The following is a 6,028-nucleotide window of genomic DNA, read 5'->3' as shown; positions in this document are numbered from 1 at the left end:
GTTTGTCATGTTCTAATACTTTGGTATGTTCTGTATACTTGGTATATCGCTTTCATTGCCGATGGATGGAATCTTAGTAATCTTTCCCTTCATGCCACACTTTACGTCCAAGGGGTATGTATAAAAAACGACTTTTCTACATTATACGTAGGTAGTTTAAGTATAAGGGATTTACTTATTATTTATTTTTTTCTTAAATATTTTTTTGTTAATATTTCTACTTTTACTAACAATATCAACTTAGATAAATATTTCCTTTATATCCCTTTTAATTTAAATAAACACTTGCTTATTATTAAACAGTATGCCATATTTTGTATTATCAAGGGAAATTTAGTTGCTTTATAAGCGTGTGAATTTTCTGTTTTTGTATGTTTTTCTCTTTAAATTATGAAAAATTATATCTTTTAAAGAATATCTTACAAGATAAATATTTAGATTAATAAGACGTGTTACTATTAATAAAATTTGAAAAAAAAATTAAATTTGATGTGTACAATATAGGTGACTTTATTTTATTTTATTATTATGGAGTGCTTACAATTAAAACGGCCGTTATGAATGTGTAAATTATCCTGAATATTTGAACCCATTTTATTATATTATATTTATTAACAAATAGATAAAATAGTCTACAAAGTTACATAAATATGACTCGGTCGTGTTTTGGAAGGGGGGGGGTGCTTTTTGCTATCATCGTTCATTTTTGACATGTTTAAAAACATTTTTATCATACAAACTAATCAAAAAGTATTACCAAATGCATTTAAGATCTAAAATGCGTGATCATATTAGGGATTACATAGATTGATAAATCAAATTTTGATCTCCTCGTTTAAGTAGGCAATGCTACTAAAATATAATTTATAGAACGCGTTTGTTGGTCCTTATATTTTACAAATTTAAGGGTGAAATTTTAAAAATTTATTTTATAGTATAGTAGAACCTCTATAAGTCAAACATCAAGGGAGTTTATGGAGGATTTTGATTCGACTTGTAGAGGTTAAGATTTATTCTTACTAATTTTGAGTTAGATAGGTAAAATAAATGAAAGTTTTCTTCGAAGTATAGACTTAATAAGTTTTAAGGGTTGTAAAATAAAACATTGCTATGCTCGAGATACAGAGATCCAATTTAATTTTTCGAGTTATAGTGGGAAAATATGTACCAAAATGGCTTACAGGGACTAATAGAGGGTTGAGATTTCGAGTAATAGAGGTTTTGGGGCTTGAAGGAAAGGGAACAAAACATTTCTTCGAGTTTTTGAGATTTTCGACTTATCGAGGTTCGACTTAAAGAGGTTCGACTGTAGATTATCCCGTTGTATCAGGTTCAGGTGTTCAAGTTTCTAGACTTAGGGGTTTCTGCCTTCATATATCAGTCAGTCAGTTTATCTATTTATACATACAGATTACGATTTCCATTTGTTGGCCAGTAACTTATTTTACATTTAATGGTTTACTTTGCTGTTGTGTCTAGAGACGAATTGTGGAAAATGCAATTCAAATAAAAAATAACCCTATAACGATAAAAAGAGTCTACAGATAACGATGTTTTCAAGAGTTTCTGAAAATAGTTAATGTTAATTTTATCTATTAATATGTGTAAACAAACAAACAAACAATTTTTTTACTAAATTTAAGTATACACTGTCTCATAGCAAATAACGCTTTTGGGACTTCCCAGTATGATAAATATGGCATGTCATTAAAGAATATTAACAACAAAGCAACACATAACAATAAGAAAAAGACAATATAATTCGATTCACTCTATTTTTTTCATTATAAATGTCGATTAAAATGATTGAGTTTACTGTAGTGTCTTCGTTATTTCGGCCAGATCTTTTTTTTTTTTAGTTTAAGTACAAAAGGTTTTAAAATGTCATATGTATAATAAAAGGCTAGGAAATTGTATGATTCTTAAAAGCATTGAATGTCATCATTTTTAATCAATCTTTTTTATACATTTTGTTTAAACAAAGAAACGGCTCGATACTATTAACATAAGCGTCATTGGTATACCTATTATTAATGATAGGAATTAGGGTTTAAATAATTAATATCTTTCTATTGTTACGTAAATGCTAGATTAATACGTGAACTAGATACATAAACGTCGAAATTTGTTCTATATTTTTTCGGCATTTATTATAAAAGATATGGGAAGGTAAAATTTAATTTAAATGATTTGTAATTAATGCTCGCTTGTCACACGGGATGCTCGGGCTCGATTCCCGGCCTATATAATCTTTTTTCTTTTCATTTAAATACAATAGTCAAATATCCACTACACGCGTAATGATTAAACCATATGCTTACTGATAAGGATAAGGATCAGAATCAATATAAAAATTTTAGCAACGTCATTCTTATTTAAGTAACATCAAGTAACTGACAAAAGTGCCTACCGTAGGAAGCTGAGATAAAACTCGCTTGTTTCAGTTGCTATTGTTGATTCGCTTGCTTTTGTCTTCAACAATGTGATCGGCTAGATAAATTTATTGATTAAAAATTTGCGTTTGTAAATGGATATTATCAATTAAATTACCAAGAGATTTAAAAAAAGACCTTTATCATTTTTTTTTAATAAAACATACGTACTTAATTAAGTAGTTGCACCTACTTCATCAAAGAAACTTTTTATCAATTTTTTACTGATTCCATTCCTCTATTATTAATCCTTTATCTACTATTATGCAGTACTTATAATCAAGTAGATTGTAATTGAGATAAAATATTGCCTTTTACGATAATTCGACAGTTTCTGAGAGATAAAAATTATTTTACGTGACTGATTTCTAAATAATTTTGTATAAAAAACAATCATCAATTTATTATCTGTTTAATAGTTGTTGGTATGGTCCGTTCATTTAGTGAAAGGTACAGCGTGGGCGATACGCGCAAACGAATATCGGTCGTAGATGGGTTCTCGGAATATTTCCGATCTAAGCCTAATCGTAAGCCTCTGGCGTCGTAAAAAAATGGAGGCAGTCCGCCCATACCAATTTACCAATGTGCACCTTTCTCTATGTGAACGGACTCTACCGAGGGCCACATATTAATTGGTCCGATAGGTTAATTTTCTAATCTAATATACGTGTAACTTAAAAAAAGACAAGGGGCACCGATTATAACTGCTAAGGAGCAAAACAAGTTTTTTTAATTCCACTTATGCTTGTGATATTTATATTATTTATTTTTTTTGACTTAAATTAAACAATTTTGGTGTTGTATTTTTTTATCAGACACTGTATTCAAACAACAAGTACTAAAAATAGAACCTTTTGCAATAAAGTGCTTTCAGCCCAGGGCAAAGCCTAATTCTTGCTCTCTAACTATTGCTGTCACTGATGTCAATGCTTCAAAGCGCATAAATATAAACAATTAGAATCAAAACGTTTTTCAAACAATTTTTAACACAAAGAAAGTGATTAAACAAATTGTTCACAAAAGTGAATTTCGACCACTCGAAGCAATGGTCCTAACAGTTTCGAGCTCACAGTGATTGGTAAGGGGAAGAACTAGTCTGTTTAATATTGATTTAAAATGTCTTATAAACATAAAACTTAACAATTAAAAAAAATATTTATTATAACAGCTTTTTCAAACAAAGTTTAATTGCTGCCTGTATCAAAAAATTATCGGTGTGCAGGATTTTTAAACTTCGTGAAACAAAATCTGTTTCAACTTTTTGAAAATATTGCAGTAGTTCAAAAAAAAAAATTCTATTAACTTGCTGTTAATATTACAGTAGATTGATACGGGAACATCGAAGTTTGTTTATTTTTTTTTATAAAAGAAGGGGAATTTGAAAATTACCTGCTATACCATAGATTTGCAAACACGCGAGCGGCACGGGTTCTATTCCCGAACGATGAGATGTTTTTTTCTTTTCTCATGTTAAGTAAAATAAGTTGTAATTTTATTAAATAAATTGAAAATTACATACGTTTCGCCTCACAGAGACATCATCAGATCACTGTAAGTTTTAAACAAATTAAGAGTGAAAAATGATAAACTAGTAGGTGAAGTAAATCAAACTAGTACTACTATTATTATATTATAATTATTGTAGTGTAGTATAGTGCCTCTAATAAATTTAATTTGTAACTCTTTTGAGTTTTCTGTATACAGTTCTAAAGTATTAGTGTGGATAGAGGTTAGTATTTTGAAAATCAAAATGGACTTAAGTATGTGATTAGTTATAATTGAGTACGGCATAAACGGATTACACAGAATAAATCACATTTAATCTCCGATAGAGAATAACTTTTGATTAGAAAAAATCTTTAAATCCACCGCGATTAATCTTTTTGACGAGACGTCTGAATTTTTGATTTAATACAAATATACTTATTGTAGCTAAATAATTTTGTCACTGTCCTCATAATTATCGATATCTATTCTTTTTAGAAATAAAATACGAAATTGTTTACAGGATCACTTACCCTTTAATATTGGTTTTTCTGAAATGCAAAATTGTACCGAGTATTAAAAAATTTGAACATAATAAATAATCTCTAAATATTGGATATATACTTAGTTTGTAATATAGTTGGTTTTCCGATTAATAAATTTCCAAATATTTGCCCTTTGTGTTTAACCGAAGTAATTTTGTAACTTTTAACTACTTTTTACCAAGCAGTGTACCTACACCATCACCTTCAAGCAGGAAAAGAAAAAAATCTGAAACAAATCATGATCATAAAGCAATCAAGCTTTGTGCATGTGCTGAACCAACATTTTGTTTATCACAAGACAAAAAAATATCCTTTAGTGCGACACTACAAAGCTGCCCTTCTACAAATACAACATTATCCAAATAAACATATTAATGTCATCTTTAATTACAACTATTGTTTATACCTTCTCCTGGGGAATCTCCCGCTTCTGTGCCTGTAGGACACTTACTATCACCACTGTCGTTTGCCATTTGTGAATTTTGAACATAAATAACTAATAATTTTAAGTTACAAAGTATACCATGTGCAAAACAGTAAACACCTACAAATATTTCTATGTATATTTACAGAAATTCTCGATATTCAACAAACTCACCGCTGTTCAAATGATGTAAACTATTCGAAGTTGACAAACGCACGCGCAGTTTAATTCACGTGCTATATTTTACATTGTTGCCAAAAAAAAAATAATAGTATAAATAAATTATTGTTCTATGGTTTTATAGGAATTCTTGAAATTTTCTTTTTTCACTTCTTATAAAAGAAAAGAGTATTGCTTAGGACCCAACTCTTCACTTCGAAATTTCAACTACTTCCCATCAGTCCAAATCTTAATCCTACTATGGATTTCGACCATGAAAACCTATTTTTTTATATTATATATTTTTTTTTTAATGTTTTGTAAGAAGTGAATACCAATTATAATTTATTTCTGTCGTTAAGAGTGGCAATAGAGACACATTTATCATTATTTGAAATGCGAGCAACATTATCTATGGATACTACCTGATAACTCCTATCTTTAACTATAGCTGGGTAATAACCATAGATAATAGATAATAACTAATAACCCTAACGACCCTAACCCCTTAGATTTTCGTTTTGTAAATGTTTTGCAATAAGCAGCGATTTGTTAATAACAATAAGTAGAAGTTAACTGAAAATGGTTGTAAAAAGCAAACGTAAAGCAGATGAATCTGCTTTAGTTCCTGTAGTGAAGAAAACCAGAAATGAAGTTGCTACAACTAGTAACAAAAACAAAGCTGTTGTAGAAGTTGTAAGTTAAACTTAAAGTAAATTATTTTCCTCTATTATTTATTACAATAACTTATTACTATTTTAGACAACAACAAGAACTTCGAATCTTTTTTCGCCAATTATGCTCTTAGAAGGACATGAAGGGGAAATATTTACTGTAGAATTTCATCCTGAAGGACAATACTTAGCTTCCTCCGGTTTTGATAGAAAAATTTGTACGAATTATGTTGTAAGAAATTAACTTCTCCCTTTATTACAATTATTGTTTTAGTTTTGTGGAATGTGTATGGAGAATGTGAGAATATT

This window comes from Agrilus planipennis, unplaced genomic scaffold (genome assembly GCF_000699045.2).
Source record: "Agrilus planipennis isolate EAB-ADULT unplaced genomic scaffold, Apla_2.0 scaffold224, whole genome shotgun sequence".
Taxonomy (NCBI): Eukaryota; Metazoa; Arthropoda; class Insecta; order Coleoptera; family Buprestidae; genus Agrilus; species Agrilus planipennis.
The sequence above is the reverse complement of the archived record's forward strand: the minus strand, read 5'-3'. Positions refer to the sequence as shown.